Raw genomic sequence first — 19,035 nt, forward strand, 5'->3', positions numbered from 1 at the left:
TAACTTCCCTCTTAGAACTGCTTTTGCTGCATCCCATAGGTTTTGAGTTGTCATGTTTTCACTGTCATTTGTTTCTAGAAATTTTTTGATTTCCCTTTTGATTTCTTCGGGAACCTGTTGGTTATTTAGAAACGTATTATTTAATCTCCATGTGATTGTGTTTCTTTCTGGTGTTTTTTCTTCTAATTGATATCTACTCTCATAGGTTGTCAGAGAAGATGCTTGATACAATTTCAATTTTCTTAAATTTAATGAGGTTTGATTTGTGACCCAAGATGTGATCTATCCTAGAGAATGTTCTGTGTGTGCACTTGAGAAGGTGTATTCTTCTGCATTGATGGAATATCCTGAAGATATCAGTGAGATCCATCTCATCTAATGTGACATTTAAGACTTGCGTTTCCTTATTAATTTTGTTTTGATAATCTGTCCATTGGTGTGAGTGGGGTGTTAAAGTCTTCTACTATTATTGTGTTACTGTCAATTTCTCCTTTTGTGTCTGTTAGTGTTTCTCTTAGGTATTGAGGTGCTCCTATGTTGGGTGCGTAGATATTTACAATCGTTATGTCTTCCTCTTGGATTGATCCCTTGATCATTATGTAGTGTCCTTTCTTATCTCTTGTAATCTTTATTTTAAGGTCTATTTTGTCTGATATGACGATTGCCACTCCAGCTTTCTTTTGCTTCCCATTTGCATGGAATATATTTTTCCATCCTCTCACTTTCAGTCTATATGTGTCTTGAGGTCTGAAGTGAGTTTCTTGTAGACAGCATATACATGGTCTTATTTTTGTATCCATTCAGCCATTCAGTTCTTTTGGTTGGAGCATTTAATCTATTTACATTTAAAGTAATTACTGATATGTATGTTCCTATTGCCATATTATTAATTGTTGGGGGTTGATTTTGTACTTTTTTCTTCTGTTGTATTTCTTGACTGTATAAGTTCCTTCAACATTTGCTGTAAAGCTAGTTTGGTGTTATTACTTTTCCTTACTTTTGCTTGTCTGAAAAGCTTTTTATTTCTCCATCAATTTTGAATGAAATACTTGCCGGGTACTGTAATCTTGGTTGTAGATTTTTCCCTTTCAGTACTTTAAATATATCCTGCCATTCCCTTCTGGCCTGCAGAGTTTCTGCTGAAGGATCAGCTGTTAAGCATATGGGGTTTCCCTTGTATGTTACTTGTAGCTTCTCCCTTGCTGCTTTTAATATTCTTTCTTTGTATTTAGTCTTTGTTAGTTTGATTAGTATGTGTCTTGGCATGTTTCTCCTTGGGTTTATCATGTATGGGACTGTTTGTGCCTCTTGGACTTGATTGACTATTTCCTTCTCCATGTTGGGGAAATTTTCAACTATAATCTCTTCAAAAATTTTCTCATACCCTTTCTTTTTCTCTTCTTCTTCTGGAACCCTATAATTTGAATATTGATATGTTTGATATTGTCCTAGAGGTCTCTGATACTATCCTCAGTTCTTTTCATTCTTTCTACTTTATTCTGCTCTTCAGAAGTTATTTCTACCATTTTATCTTCTAGCTCACTGATTCATTCTTCTGCTTCAGATATTCTGCTATTAATTCCTTCTAGAGTATTTTTAATTTCAGTAATTATATTGTTTGTCTCTGTATGTCTATTCTTTAAAACTTCTAGGTATTTGTTAATTGATCCTTGTATTTTCTCCATTTTTTTTCAAGGTTTTTGGTCATCTTTAATACCATTATTCTGAATTCTTTTTCAGGTAGTTTGCATATTTCCTCTTCATTTATTTGGACTTTGTTTGTTTGTTTGGCTTCTAGTTTGTTCCTTCATTTGTGTAGTATTTCGCTTCCTTTTCATTATTTTTTAACTTACTGTATTTGAGGTCTCCTTTCCCCATGCTTCAAGGTTGAATTCTTTCTTCCTTTTGGCTTCTGCCCTCCTAAGGTTGGTCCAGTGATTTGTGGAAGCTTTGTATAGGGTGAGCTTTGTGCTGAGTTTTTGTTTGTTTTTCCTCTGATGGGCAGGGCTGAGTGAGGTGGTAATCCTGTCTGATGATTGGGTTTGTATTTTTGTTTTGTTTGTTGTTTAGATGAGGCGTCCTGCACACAGTGCTACTGGTGATTCAGTGATGCTGGCTCTTGTATTCAAGTGGTTTCCTTTGTGTGAGTTCTCACTATCTGATACTCCCTGCGGTTAATTCTCTGATAGTCTAGGGTCCTGGAGTCAGTGCTCCCACTCCAAAGGCTCGGGGCTTGATCTCTGGTCAGGAATGAAGATTCCACTAGTGGTTTGGTATGGCATTAAGTGAGATTAAAACAAATATCCGAAAATGAGAACTCAAAGATGAACCCCAGATAAATGGCAGTTACAAACTCAGGAAAATAATAATTAAAGTAATGGAATGTACACATATACATATACACCCATGAGCAAAGTGAAAACAGTCCAACAAAAATAAAGCATGATAGATTGACCCAGCAAACAAAGGAAACCAAAAATTATATTTACCAGTTAAGAACAAAACTAACTAAAGCACAAAGTGGAAAACAAAGCTAAAGCAAGGTGCCAAGTGGGGAATAAAACAATGAAAATAAAACTAACAAATATGTTGAGAGGAAAGAAAGAAAGAATAGTTGTGCAAAGTTAAGTAGAGGCAGATGAAGAAGGTTTATACACATTAAGGATTAACTGCAAGGGGGAAAGAACAGTAGGAAAGGCAAACAAAGGAAGAGATGTAGAAAAAAACATAATTGGTTTAAAAAAAATTAAAATTGTTAAAAAGAGAGGAAAAAAAAAGGAACCCCGCCCCCCCACCCAGAACTGCCAAAGCCCAATGTAGAGGCAGGGGTTATTATTGTTATAAAACAACAATAAAAAATGTGACTGAGAAAAAAAAGAAAAGAAAAAAAGCATAATTAGATTTCATAGTGCCAATAGAATCAACAACTACAACAGAGGTAGGGGGAAAAAAGGGGAAAAAATCCAAAAGAATGTGCAAGTCAAAACATAAGAATAATAAATGTTTTTCTGGAGTCACTGCAGTCAGAGTCCCTTCCCTCACTGGGAGTCACAGTCCACATCACCTCTCTTGGATGCCCTCCAACACTGTGCTGATCTTGGACCTGCTGTGGGGGCAGCTCAGATTCTAATCTGGTCCTGCTCCTCTGTGTTCTTGCCTCCAATGTCCACAGCTATCAGAACTAGTGTGTTTTCTTTTGTGGGAGCTCTCAACGACCTTTTATATATTCCACAGACACAGAGTCTGCCTAGTTGATCACATGGATTTAATCTGCAGCTTGTATAGCTGGTGGGAAAGTTTTGGGTCTTCTTAGTCACACTGTTCCTGGGTTCCAATTGTGGTTTCATTTCCAGCTCTGCATGTGGGTGGTCCACTGGGGTTTGCTCCTGAGGCTGCCCTGGGGGACTTGGGTTTGCCCCTGAGAGGGCCAGGTGTGGAGGTGGTGCAGCTGCTCGGGTCGGCAGCACCAGGTACTCAGGGGAGTTGGCAGCTAGGGCAGCAGGAAATATAGTGTTCTAGAAGGGTATGGCAACTAGTATTGGCCAATACGCTCCAGTATTCTTGCCTGGAGAACCCGTCCTCCCTGACAGAGAAGCCTGGCAAGCTACAGTCAACAGGGTTGCAAAGAGTTGGACACAACCAAAGCGACTCTGCCCACATAGACATGAGACTTTTTCTGTCTGTGGCAGCTCTTCCGCAGTGAGAATTGAGCGTGAAGGTGGAGCAGCTGCTGGGCTTACAGGGACCCTGGCATCACCAAGTGTGCAGGGACACAGACTGCTTCCACCACAGGAGTTATGGCCCTGGCCAGTCTTTTTTCGAGCCTCTTGTAACTGGTGATCAGAAAGCCCCTTTGGCCATTCTTTCTCTGTAGCTCCACCGGTTCAGGCACTTAGAGGACTTACTTGCCTAGGATCCTTCTCTGTTGTTCGGTGCATCAGACACATAGAGGGGCGCCCCCTGGCTGGGGTCCTACTCTGTAGTTCAGTGTATCAGGCGTTTGATGGGCCAGTCTCTCTACTATCCAGCTGTCAATGCTGGCCTGTGAGGGAAGAGAGGCTATGGTGATGGCTCCACTCCCTATGCATGACTCAGCAGTATTGTCTTGCTTCCTTGGCTGCCTGGCTCTCCTCCACAGGCATTTCCCACCATGATCTCCTCCCTCACATCCCCTCGACCCGTCTCTGCAGTCAACAGCAGCCTTTGCCCTGGGATTGCTCATCAGTCCCCAGACTCCAGCTCCCAGCCACTGCACCTTCCAGGGGATCTACATCCCTGTCCGGGGTTTGTATGGCTGCGTCAAGGACTGTCTGATTCTCATTCCATTTAGGCTGCCACAGATCAGTTGTTTCACTCTCAGCCTTAAATGTTTCCCCTCTGACTCAGATAATTGCCCCGATGTGGGGATCAGACCCCTGCTTCTGTTCCCCCACTCACAGAGGGCAGGTCCAGTCCTACTAACACTCCTGTTTTTCCCCCTAGTTCCTTCATCCTACCGAGTTTCGTGTGGTTCTATATATTCTTTTCCACTGGTCAGGTACTCCTATCTGCTCTCTGTGTCTGAAGCTGTATTCCTGATGTATCCATAGAGAGAGATGTACTCCACTTCTACCTACTCCTCCACCATCTTGTTCTTCCAACCTGCTCCTTCATCATTTTTATGACAGAATATCAAAAACTATCCAGCTGGTTATGTGGCCACAAAGCTGGAGAGTAAGTAGACCAGCCAGCCTCCCTTGCAACTACATATAGTCAGACAACTGAATTTTGGCCAATGGGATATGACTGTAGGTAGTGTGTGATAATTCCAGCTTTTGGCTTTAAAAGATTTGGGCGCTTTTGGTGCCCTTTCTCCATTCTTGTAAGTTGGAACATGATCATGATACTGGTGACCATGCAGACAAGGACAACTGACCTTACATCGAAGAACTCACATATTACTATGACTGCAACGGAAGAGATAAACTTTAATCTTATTGGAGCTATTGTACTTGAAGTGTCCTTCTTTTTCAGCAAAAGATTATCCTTTGCCCTAAATGTTATATCCATCAATCTATGTCTAAGCCTCACAAGAAACTCCCTCTGCCTTACCTTAATCAAACCCAACTGTATGTAGACTTTCCAAACACTCCACCCTACTGAAAATGGGAAACTAGTTCCAAATAAGTGGGTGAAGAAATAGATACAGTTCTCCCTTATCTATGACTGAATTAAGTTTGCCTAAATTAAATTCACCCATTCCTGTCCATTTTAGTTCACTGATTCCTAAAATATCAATGTTCACTCTTGCCATCTCCTGTTTGACCATTTACAATTTACCTTGATTCACAGACCGAACATTCCAAGAGATATTTGGAATGACAGGAAAGTTTTTTGGCCTTGGAGTACAAAATGAAGCAGGGCAAAGACTAACAGAGTTTTGCCAAGAAAACACACTGGTCATAGCAAACACCTTCTGTCAAAAACTTGAGAGGCAACTATACACATAGATATCGCCAGATGGTCAATACCCAAAACAGATTAATTGTATTCTTTGCAGATGAAGGTGGAGAAGCTCTATAAAGTCAGCAAAAACAAGACCAGGAGCTGACTATGGCTCAGATCATGAACTCCATATTGACAAATTCAGATTTAAATTGAAGAAAGTGGAGGAAAAGACTAGACCATTCAAGTATGATCTAAATCAAATCTCTTATGATTATACAGTGGAAGTGACAAATAGATTCAAGGGGATTAGATCTGATAGACAGGGTGCCTGAAGAACAGAGCTTCATGACATTTTACAGGAGGCAGTAATCAAAACCATCCCCAAGAAAAAGAAATGCAAAAAGACAAAATGGTTGTCTTGGGAGGCCTTGCAAATAGCTGAGAAAAGAAGAGAAGCAAAGGCAAAGGAGAAAAGGAAAGATAGACCCATCAGAATGCAGAGTTCCAAAGAATAGCAAGGAATGATAAGAAAGCCTTCCAAAACAATACAATGGGAAAGACTAGAGATCTCTTTAAGAAAATTAGAGATACCAAGGGAATATTTCATGCAAAGATGGGCACAATAAAGGACAGAAGTGGTATGGACCTAACAGAAGCAGAAGATATTAAGAAGACGTGGCAAGAATACACAGAAGAACTGTACAAAAAAGATCTTAATGACCCAGATAACCACGATGGTGTGTTCACTCACTTAGAGCCGGACATCTTGGAGTGTGAGGTAAAGTGGGCCTTAGGAAAGCTAGTGGAGGTGGTGGAATTCCATCTGAGTGATTTCAAATCCTAAAAGATGACACTGTTAAAGTGCTGTACTCAATATGCCAGCAAACTTAGAAAACTCAGCAATGACCACCGGACTTTAAAAGGTCAGTCTTCATTCCAATCCTGAGGAAGGTCAGTGCCAAATAATGTTTAAACTACTGCACAATTGCACTCATTTCACACGTTAGCAAGATAATGCATAAAATTCTCCAAGCTAGGCTTCCGCAGTACATGAACCAAGAACTCCCAGATAGTCAAGCTGGTTTTAGAAAAGGCAGAGGAACCAGAGATCAAATTGCCAACATCCATTGGATCATAGAAAAAGTAAGAGAGTTCCAGAAAAAATCACTTCTGCTTCATTGACTACACTAAAGCTTTTGACTGTGTGGATCACAACAAACTGTGGAAAATTCTTCGAGGTGGGACTATCAGACCACCTTCCCTGCCTCCTGGGAAACCTGCATGCTGGTCAAGAAGCAACAGATAGAACTGGACATGGAACAATGGACTGGTTCCAAATTGGGAAAGGAATACATCAAGGCTGTATATTGTCACCCTGCTTATTTAATTTATTTGCAGAGTACATCATGAGAAATGCCGGACTGGATGAAACACAAGCTAGAATCAAGATTGCCGGGAGAAATATCACTAACCTCAGATATGCAGATGACACCACCCTTATGGCAGAAAGCGAAGAGAAACTGAAGAGCCTCTTCATGAAGGTGAAAGAGGAGAGTGAAAAAGTTGGCTTAAAACTCAACATTTAAAAAATGAAGATCGTGGCATCCGGTCCCATCACTTCACGGCAAGTAGATGGGGAAACAATGGAAACAGTGACAGACTTTATTTTTTTGGACTCCAAAATCACTGCTGATGGTGACTGCAGCCATGAAATAAAAGACTCTTGCTCTTTGGAAGAAATGCTATGACAAATATAAGCAGTGTATTAAAGAGCAGAGACATCAGTTTGCTGACAAAGGTCCATCTAGTCAAAACTATGGTTTTTCCATTAGTCATGTATGGATGTGAGAAAGCTGAGCACTGAAGAACTGATGAACTGAACTGTTCATCAGTATCATCATTTCAGTGTTCACTGAGCACTGAAGAACCATAACGAAAGCTGAGCACTGAAGAACTGATGCTTTTGAACTGTTGTGTTGGAGAAGACTCTTGAGAGTGTCTTGAACTGAAAGGAGATCAAACCTGTCCATCAATCCTAAAGGAAAGCAACCCTGAATATTCACTGGAAGGACTGATGTTGAAGCTGAAACTCCAATACCTTGGCCACTTGATGCAAAGAGCTAACTCATTGGAAAAGACTGTGATGCTGTAAAGGCAGGAAGAGAAGCAGACAACAGAGGATGCGATGGTTGGATGTCATCAGCGATTCAGTGGACATGAGTTTGAGTGGGAGATGGTGAAGGACAGGGAAGCCTGGCGTGCTGCAGTCCATGGGGTTGCAAGAGTCAGACATAACTGAGTGACTGAACAAAACAAAACCAATATCTATGCCTAAGAGCTTAATAGACAAGAATAGATCATCAATATTCAACAACTTAAATTGCATTAATCAGGATCCTTTTCATTGCAGAATACACTCACTTGCAGATTATAAAGTAAGGGAACTTAAAATAATGCTATTTAGACACGGAATCCATTGCAAAGAACCAGGAGGATTCAGTGGAACTGAAGTCATCAAGGACCTGAGCCAATTTATTTCATCTCTTGAGATTCACCATGGCTTCTAGTTTCTACTTCTCTCTGCACAATTTCTCTGTCCCCTTCCTTATCTTTGCAGACCAGCTTTCTGGCAAGGTGGTCACTGGTTACTTGGGACTGTTCATTACCCATGCTATATAAAGAACAGAGTCTCAAAGGAAGGGTTGATGGGCAGAGATGCTCCAAATCAGATCTACCAAAGATGTTAAGTTCTTAAATCTCTTCTTTGTGTTCTTAATAGGTCTCCCCTTTGATACCCTTCCTCCATCACTAAAAAAAAATCCAAAATCCAATTTTTGATGGGGAGACCTTCTTTCTAGGTCTCTTTGTTCTTTGCCTCCCTGATTCTATGAAACCCCAAAACATGCCTACACCCTGAGCTAATACAAACACCATCACCCAAAACTGTCTCAGCCCTTCCCGAGAATTCTACCCCAGTATCTTTTCACTTTCCTGTAATCTCCCTCATTTTTCATCCAACTAACATTCTACTTACTGATTTTTTATCTACAACTGATACCACATGCAGGATATATCGTGGGGTATGGAGTAAAGAATCACTAAGCCTGGGTCTCACTCAATAAGTCCTCAAAATAAACTAATAATCTCTCAGAATTATACCTGTAGTCTTTGAGACACACTTATGACCTCATTTATCAAAAAACTTTAATAGCCCACTACCAGATACCTATAGTGTATCACAAATTATTTTTAAATAAAAACCCAAATAATTTTTTATAAATAACAATTACTACATCATAACTTATGTATTAAGATATTATTTCTTATAATATTAAAATTTAGTTTTAGGTTTTTAAAACATATTCTGAGGAAATAAAGAAAAGGAAGGAAGGAGGGAAGGGCCTTGCTCAACCTCTGAAAGGCTAACTTGGATTTTATCCCCACACATTCACACGTGTCTTAATGAAGTTAGTGGATGCAGAGAGGTAAGGAAGAAATAACAAGTAAGAGGACAGTATGGGAAGACTGGCTAGAGAGGTAGAGAGGAGGGAGATTTCTTTCAACTGAGAAGCTCAGGGGCTTCCTAGGTGGCGCTAGTGGGAAAGAACCCACCTGCCAGTGCAGGAGATGCAGGGGACATGGGTTCAGTCCCTGAGTTGGGAAGATCCCCTGGAGGAGGGCATGGTAACCCACTCCAGTATTCTTGCCTGGAGAATCCAATGGAGAAGCCTGGTGGGCTACAGTCCATGGACATGACTGACGCAACTTAGCATGCATGCATGAGAAAGTCAGAGGAAGACATGGAAGTTAAGTTGGTTTTAGGATGTATTTTGGGTGAAATGAGTGATATGAACATCAGAGAAAGGGATGAAGGTGGAAAAGCATGGGGAAAGTGTGGAAAGAAAAGGGGGAAGTATGGGAAGGAAAGAAACAAAACGTGATATTTGGTTCAGTAAACAAAACGTGATATTTGGCAGAAACCAACACAATTCTGTAAAGCAGTTATCCTTCAATTAAAAATAAATAAATTTAAATTTAAAAAAGAAGGAAAACATGATATTCTGTCAACAGTCAGACAGAGCATCATCTCCATAACCCTCTACTGTCTCATGTATTCCACAAGTTACAACCTATACTTCTAGAGATCCATTTTGGGGAGACTAAGCCAAACTCTCAAGTGAGTAATATATTAGGTCTGTCTCAGAGATGAGAAACTCTGTTGACTGCCTTGTGTGACTGAGAAGGGAGGGAATAAGCAGAGACTAAGCAGGTGAGTCTTGCTAAGGTGGGGTGAGGAGCAGTAAATGGAGACCCACTGCGTAGTTTCTGCCTTAGTGGTGAATGGATGGAATTGAGTTGGCCCGTATACACTCGGGTCATGACACATAAAGGGAAGAATACGATAAAATACCCATCTTTTCCCTATATTGTTATTTTGCCCAGAGCCATCCCGGAAAGAAAGGAAATGACAAAGGGAATTGAAGTTATAAAGCGCCCAAATAAAAGATCCACAAAGGCACAGGCTTTGTCTAATTTGTTTCTACTTTGTCCCAGAGCACCTACATATTTGTGAAGTGTGTGAACAAATGCCTACCCTGTGATGATCCCTGTGGCTTGGAGAAACTCATTTATGTCTCACACATAAACACAGATGAGGAGATTCAGGTGCAGAGAGAATAAGAGTCTTGCCCAAGGTCATCTAGCCAGGGAATTGCAGTGCCAGAATTCAAATCCTAGTGTAACTGACTAAAGTTAGCACTATGATCCACCATGAAAGACTTCTTCATTAGACAGGAAACCAGACCATGACTGCAGTACACAGTAATGTCAGTTTGGCACAGCTCATTCTGATGATAGCATCATTCAGATGGAAACTGGAGGAACCAGTTTTAAGGAAGGGTGAGAAGGTACGGAGTATTAAGTGAATCTGAGCCATTAGGTGGACTGTATTATTTCATGGTCTCAAATTTTATTTTCCTCTCATTTAGTTAGGACCAGAATTAGTGAAAACACAAATAAAAGTGTTTTTTTTTTTTTTTTAATCTCTGCTTCTCTCTTTGGTTTAGAATTCTGTAGAAGAAAAACAGAAATAGTCCTTCCTTAAACAAATGGCCTCAAAATCTATTTGAAAAGTACCAGGTAATTTCTTAGTTTCAGAAATCTTGATCTGCTGCTAATAAAATTCTGTGAAGGCTGAAATAACCAATTACTCAGAAATATTTTGGTGCTTCTTTGGCAGACTTAAACTGAATTGTTTCTATATCTAACCATTTCTATTAATCATCAGAAGTTCAAAGACATTTATTTTATTGAAGAATGAAAAGATAAGATGAATAAGTGAGAGGAAATATATATTAAATAGTACCATTCATTTTGTATCCATTACTAATGAAATTTGGCAGGTGACATTGTGCATTCAGGCTAAGTCAGTTTCTGAATGTTTCTACTGAATACCAGAGTGATGTGAAGCAAGAGACCAAACTGACCGCCAGCCTCATACTCGCCAGAAAAGAACGGAAATGAGTCAACTATTTTTCACCCACACTCTTGAAACCAAACCTGAAAGGGGAGAAGTTTAATACAAAATACAACTTCATCTTATTTATTACCCTGTTCACATCCGCTAGAACAGTGCCTGACATGAATGTTTATGGAATAAGTGCTTAATAGATAGAAATACTGTCCCTGAGCAGTATTTGTACTTGTTCCTGGTATTTTGGGAAAGTATTCAATGGTTCTTATTTGATAGGGTCTCTGCAAGTAGGATATAAACTATGATTGAGACAGAGTCTTCTTTATATTGGTTTTGGAGCAGAATCTGACAGCCCTTGCTTCAGGAAACACTTTTAACTATCAGTGTATCATCGTTGAATGAATGAATAGGTGACTTTTTCTATTGTCCCCTCAAGCTCAATATAGGAATATGCAGGAAGGTAAGAACAAGGGAACAGAGTGGATTACCCACACAGCTCTTGAGTTTCCTGAGACTGCAGACAGACATATTCAAGAGCCATTTAGATATCTAATAGACATCTTGAGCTAATATGTCTAAAACAGAACATCTCATTTTCTCCCCTGTAAACTGGTCTCCCCAATCTTCTCTCAGTAAATGTGCTTCCATCTAGACAGCTGCTCAGGGCAAAATCCTAGAAAGGATAGATGATTTCTCTCTTTTCCTCATACCCCTTATGTAAACTCTCAGCAAGTAAACTCTGCTCCCAAAATGTATCCTGTTTGTCCTTATGCTGTTTGATCTTCATCCAATCCCAATCATGCACCAGGTAATTTTTCAGTTGTAGAAGCTATGACCATTTTAATTATGAATATTATTTCACTCCTTTGCTTATACTTTCCAATGGCTTCCTGTCAGAATAAAAGTCGAATCTATGGTGATTTCTAGGCCATGTGTAGTCAGGAGCTCTCACTAACTCTCTGACCTCATCCTCCACCACACTGCTTCTGTCAGGCTGGCTTGCTTTCTTCTGTTTAAAGATTCTCATTGCAAGGACTATCCAGCTGCTATTTCTGTGTCTGGAATGTTCTTCCTCCAAATCTTTATGTGGTTGATTCCTTCTTATCATTTATATTTTAGCCCCAAAGTCTCCTTATCTAGGATGACTTCCCTGAATAATTTTGCTTCCCCATGAAACCCACATGCCAGGTATTTCTAGCACGTCACCCTGCTTTATTATCTCCATAGAACTTAATACTATCCGAATGAATATATATGTTTGATTATTTTGATAAAAGCAAGGATCTTATTAGTCTTGTTCTTTGTCATATCTCCTAGACCTTAACAAATGTTTACTGAATAAATGAATGTTTTCTGCAAGCCTCTGAGCAGTATTTGTATTTATTTGTGATACTTTTATGGAGACTTCATTAGTCCTTATTTGATAGGGTCTTTGCAAGTAGGAAACAGGCCTCCTAGGTGGCTCAGTGGTAAAGAATCCACCTGCAATGCAGGAGACGAAAGTTCAGTCCCTGGGTTGAGAAGATCCCTTGGAAAAGAAAATGGCAACCCACTCAGTCATTCTTGCCTAGGAAATCCTATGGCCTGGTGGGCTACAGTCCATGGGGTCACAAAAGAGTTGGACACTGCTTAGTGACTAAACAACAGCAATCGCAAGTAGGATAGAAACCATCATTAAGACAGTCTTTTTATACTGGTTTTGGAGCAGAATCAGCCTTCAATTCAGGAAACACTTTTAAACTGCCAGTGTATCACAGAGCCAATTCTGACACATGTATATCAAGAATGTTTCCTCGATTCTGTATGTATAGCATTCAATTTTTTTTTGTAAATATTACCCACATCTGACATGTCTATTATAGCTAAATGATTCTTTTAACCACACATTTGCCACTGTTTCTCTGCCTTTCCCCCTCATTTTTATTTATATCGAAAACTTGCTACATGTAAGTGGCTGTGTTCTAAATGCTGACAGGGAAAAGTAAACTACAATGGCAGAGAGATCTGGTGTCACTTAGCCGAGTGCTTCTTCAAGTAGCTAAGTTCTCATTAGAAAGCCAACTTTCCAGAGTAGTTCAGAGGTGTTGTTTAGAATGATCCCACCTTACTGAGCCAACATGTCCTGTTGTGACACCCGGAGGCCACTTGCCCTGGAGTGCCACCAAATGGCACTCTATCCCAATCACCACTAAATATGAACCCCGAAGCCTGATCTTCAAACTCCAAGAATGCAGCCTGCATCTACACAAGGAGAGACTGGATTTTCTTTAAATGATTTAAAATGGTTTTAGTTTATTATAACAACCAAACCTTCATATTTAAAATAATTGCATTAACTGCCATTGCAAACAAAGCTGCATTGATATTTTTAAGTTCATTTTTTATAGTATTTACCATTTGCCCCTCTGCTCATCTACTTGTACTCAAATCACAACACAATTCTTATAGGATTTCTTTTTTAATTTCTCTGTTGGAGAGAAGGGTAAGAATCCAACTTGAAAAGACAAATTCTAGAGAAGAAAATTAATGTATATCTTTAGGAGATATAGATAAACAAAGTAAATAATATTTTTAAAAGACCAAATCTTTTCAAATATCAATCTTCAATTTTTTTGTTTTTTAACAGAAATTTTTTGTTACTTTTTTAATCAAAAATTACAATGAAAACTAAAATTTCCACTTTCACATTAAAGGAAGACAGTGATGGTAACACTAAAATCAAACAAATTTCTGATAGTTATTATTCAAGTCTGATACTTTTGGGATACTTTTCTGTCACAAAAACAGGAATGTACCTATACAAAGGCTAAAAATAGACCATCTCTTAAAAATTAATTAATGAATTAATGAATTTGGCTGCACCGGGTCTTAGTCGTGGCATGGGAGAACTCCAATCTTCGTTGCAGCATGTGGGATCCAATTCCCTGACCAGGGATTGAACCCAAGTCCCCTACATTGGGAGTGCAGAATCTAGCCTCTGGACCACCAGGGAAGTCCCAAAATAGGCCATCTTTTTAGACAAAAAAAGGGATCATTCACGAAAGGCTATGAGTATACATAAATCAGTGACGCAAATCTAATAGAATTTGTCAAAATTAGTCACATCTAATAACACATCTGCTGGGTCCTTGTATAAAATATCACAGGAAGAAAAATATTTTATCAGGTTTGTTCAAAGACGACTTAAGACAGCATAAACAGTATTTCCTGAGACGTAAGGAAACATAATATTTTTTCCTGAACCTTTTCAGTTCAAGACTTTCACTCAATAAAATAGCTGAGGATCTGAAACTGAAAAGAAGTATTTGAATACAAACAACTTGTGAAACATCCAGATTACTGAACTTACACCCAGCTTGCCCACTCAGTACACAGTTCAGATGAAAGAGACACTTCTCCCTACAGGAGCCTGTAGTGTCTTCAATAATATGCTTCCTGTTGTCTTAACAGGATGTTCTGGGTAGTCATTTAATGTTCCTATTATCCTGAAAGATGATGCTGTGAAAGTGCTGCACTCAATATGCCAGCAAATTTGGAAAACTCAGCAGTGGCCACAGGACTGGAAAAGGTCAGTTTTCATTCCAATCCCAAAGAAAGGCAATGCCAAAGAATGCTCAAACTACCGCACAATTGCACTCATCTCACACGCTAGTAAAGTAATGCTCAAAATTCTCCAAGCCAGGCTTCAGCAATATGTGAACCGTGAACTTCCTGATGTTCAAGCTGGTTTTAGAAAAGGCAGAGGAACCAGAGATCAAATTGCCAACATCCGCTGGATCATGGAAAAAGCAAGAGAGTTTCAGAAAAACATCTATTTCTGCTTTATTGACTATGCCAAAGCCTTTGACTGTGTGGATCACAATAAACTGTGGAAAATTCTGAGAGATGGGAATACAAGACCACCTGACTTGCCACTTGAGAAATTTGTATGCAGGTCAGGAAGCAACAGTTAGAACTGGACATGGAACAACAGACTGGTTCCAAATGGGAAAAGGAGTTCGTCAAGGCTGTATATTGTCACCCTGTTTATTTAATTTATATGCAGAGTACATCATGAGAAACGCTGGACTGGAAGAAACACAAGCTGGAATCAAGATTGCTGGGAGAAATATCAATAACCTCAGATATGCAGATGACACCACCCTCATGGCAGAAAGTGAAGAGGAACTAAAAAGCCTCTTGATAAAGTGAAAGTGGAGAGTGAAAAAGTTGGCTTAAAGCTCAACATTCAGAAAACGAAGATCATGGCATCTGGTCCCACCACTTCATGGGAAATAGATGGGGAAACAGTGGAAACAGTGTCAGACTTTATTTTTCAGGGCTCCAAAATCACTAGATGGTGACTGCAGCCATGAAATTAAAAGACACTTAGTCCTTGGAAGGAAAGTTATGACCAACCTAGATAGCATATGCAAAAGCAGAGACATTACTTTGCCAACAAAAGTTCGTCTAGTCAAGGCTATGGTTTTTCCTGTGGTCATGTATGGATGTGAGAGTTGGACTGTGAAGAAGGCTGAGTGCCAAAGAATTGATGCTTTTGAACTGTGGTGTTGGAGAAGACTCTTGAGAGTCCCTTGGACTGCAAGGAGATCCAACCAGTCCATTCTGAAGGAGATCAGCCCTGGGATTTCTTTGGAAGGAATGATGCTAAAGCTGAAACTCCAGTACTTTGGCCACCTCATGCGAAGAGTTGACTCATTGGAAAAGACTCTGATGCTGGGAGGGATTGGGGGCGGGAGGAGAAAGGGACGACAGAGGATGAGATGGCTGGATGGCATCACTGACTCGATGGACATGAGTCTGAGTGGACTCCGGGAGTTGGTGATGGACAGGGAGGCCTGGTGTGCTGAGATTCATGGGGTGGCAAAGAGTCGGACACGACTGATCTGATCTGATCTGATCTGATTAGTAAAAGAGGTTACTAGCCCCCACTATAGGATAGGGATTTCCTCAGTGTTCTTTATTTTGATGTTTGGAATTAGTGATGCAACATTCTAGAGCAAGGTGCTCAGGACCTGCTGTGCCCAAAGAACTGATAAAGCAAAAAGATCTATTTATTCTTTGATTTGATACACAGATACAGTCTTCAAAAACAAAATTAATAATGATATAAAAGCAACATTGTATATGATATCATATAAAAAATAACAATTTGTATTATTCATTTTCCAATTATGTTCAAATGCTGAGTTTTTCGATAACTCCCTAATATGAGGAGCAAATGGACACTAACACAGAGATTATCTATTAACTGTGATAATTAAGTATTAATGCCAAATATTTTAAGTTATTAATTAGAGGAGTTTTAAATGGGACTTGCCTGAAGACATCCCTTATTACTTAGCATTAAAAATATCCAAATATGGAAGACACTGTAGCAGACTTCAAGAACTTAAAATCTATTTTGGAAAAACAAAATAAATAAATGTAAAGTCACCTAAGCCCAGTGACAGATTAGTGGTAGCAGCATTAATTTTGAGAGAGCAAATATAGTAAAGGAAGTCAATTAGTTTTCCAATTTAAATATTCTAATAAGAACTATATGAAGGGAACTTGTCAATGTCTATCACAATTAATGTTTATAAAACTTTAAAACTGCAACAGTGCATGTAGGAATTTGTCCTATTGAAATACATCCTTCTGGGTACAAAGATACATGTAAAACTAAAACTGTTGATTGCTATAAATGTTTATTTCTGAAAAGCATGGAAACAAATGTCTGATGATAGGGTTCTAAATACACAAAATAAATTACCTTATCCATATGATAGTAAAGTATATGTAATTGTTGTTGTTTAGTCACTAAGTCATGTCCAACTCTTTTGTAACCCCATGGACTGTAGCAGCAGGGCTCCTCTGTCCATGGGATTTCCCAGCCAAGGAAACAAATGCGTTGCCATTTCCTTCCCCAGGGGATCTTCCCCACCCTGGTATCAAACTTGCATCTCTGGGGTCTCCTGCATTGACAGGTAGATTCTTTTACCACTCAGCCATGGAAGAATGGAGTAGTATGTAGTTATTTTTTTAAATGAGTTAGAATTGTAACTTTAGTTTATGAAGTAATTAGTGTGTCACTAATTCCATTTTTTCCCCATCTGTTTGCCATGAAGTGATGGGACTGGATGCCATGATCTTAGTTTTCTGAATGTTGAGTTTCAAGCCAGATTTTTACTCTCCTCTTTCACTTTCATCAAGAGGCTCTTTAGTTCTATTTCATGTTATGCCATAAGGGTGGTGTCATCTGCTTATCTGAGGTTATTGATATGTCTCCCTGCAATCTTGATTCCAGTTTGTGCTTCATCCAGTCCAGCATTTTGCATGATGTACCCTGCATAGAAGTTAAACAAGCAGGGTGACAATATACAGTCTTGACATATTCCTTTCCCAATTTGGAACCAGTCCGTTTTTCTGTGTCTGGTTCTAACTGTTGATTCTTGACCTGCATACAGGTTTCACAGGAGGCAGGAAAGGTGGTCTGGCATTACATTTCTTGAAGAATTTTCCACAGTTTGTTGTGATCCACACAGTTAAAGGCTTTAGTGTAGTCAATGAAGCAGAAGTAGATGTTTTTCTGGAATTCTTTTTCTGTGATCTAATGGATGTTGGCAATTTGATCTCTGGTTCCTCTGCCTTTTCTAAATCCAGCTTGAACATTGGGAGTTCTTAGTTCACATACTATTGATGCCTAGCTTGGAGACTTTTGAGCATTACTTTGCTAGCATGTGAAATTAGTGCAATTGTGTGGTAGTTTAAACATTCTTTGGCATTGCCTTTCTTTGGGATTGAAATGAAAACTGACCTTTTCCAGTCCTGTGGCCACTGCTGAGTTTTCCAAATATGCTGGCATATTGAGTGCAGCACTTTAACAGTGTCATCTTTAAGGATATGAAATAGCTCAGCTGGAATTCCATCACCCCCACTAGCTTTGTTCATAGTGATGCTTCCTAAGGACCACTTGATTTCACACTCCAAGATGTCTGGCTCTAGGTGAGTGATCACAACATTGTGATTATCTGGGTCATTAAGACCTTTTTGTATAATTCTTTCTGTATGTTCTTGCCACCTCTTCTTAGTATCTTCTGCTAAGTACTATTAGATATCTGTTTAAATATTTGTTTAGCTTCTGCTAGATATCTGTTAGGTCCATACTGTCTTTGTTCTTTATTGTGCCCATCTTTGCATGTATTGTTCCCCTGGTATCTCGAATTTTCTTGAAGAGAGCTCTAGTCTTTCCCATTCTATTGTTTTCCTCTATTTCTTTGCATTGTTCACTTAGGAAGGCTTTCTGATTGAATACCCTATAATAAATTTCACTTGATCATAGTGTATGATCCTTTTAACATGTTATTAAATTCAGTTTGCTAATATTTTGTTGAGGATTTTCATATCTATGTCCATCAGGGATATTGATCTGTAATTTTCTTGTGGTGTCCTTGTCTGGTTTTGGTAAGAGAGTAATGCTAGCCTTATAAAATGAATTTGAAAGTGATCCCTCCTCTCTTTCTTTTTTGAAATAGTTTCAGAAAGGTTGGTAATCATTATTCTTTAAATGTTTGATAGATCTTACTGGTGAATCCATCTGGCCCTGGACTTTTCTTGGTTGGGAGGGCTTTTGATTACTGATTCAATCTTCTTAGAAGTAAGTGGTCTGTTCAGATTTTCTATTCATGATTCATCTTGGTATGTTGCATGTTTCTAGGAACTTATTCATTTCTTCTAGGTTATTTAGCTTGTTGATACTATTCATAGCAGTCTCTTATAATTCTTTGTATTTCTGTGGTATCAGTTGTAACATCTCTTCTTTCAGTTTTGGTTTTATTTATTTGAGTCATCTGTCTTTTTTTTTTTTTTGGTAATTTACTTAAAGTTTGTCAATTTTGTTTATCCTTCCAAAAAGCCAACTCTTAGTTTCATTGATCTTTTCTATTGTCTTTTTATTTCTACTTCTGGTCTGATCTTTGTTATTTCCTTCTTTCTACTAACTTTGGGTTTGTTTGTTCTCTGGCATATTTTAATATCATTAATTGTGATCTTGTTTTAAGCATAGTTTTCTTTCCCACTTTTTACTATTTTGACACTAATATTTCACCAGGCTATTGTAAAATTTAAATGGCACGTAAATATTCTATTCCAAT

Source organism: Bos grunniens, chromosome 7 (assembly GCF_055505025.1).
Source record: "Bos grunniens cultivar Pamir isolate PY7600 chromosome 7, Bosgru_T2T1.0, whole genome shotgun sequence".
Taxonomy (NCBI): domain Eukaryota; kingdom Metazoa; phylum Chordata; class Mammalia; order Artiodactyla; family Bovidae; genus Bos; species Bos grunniens.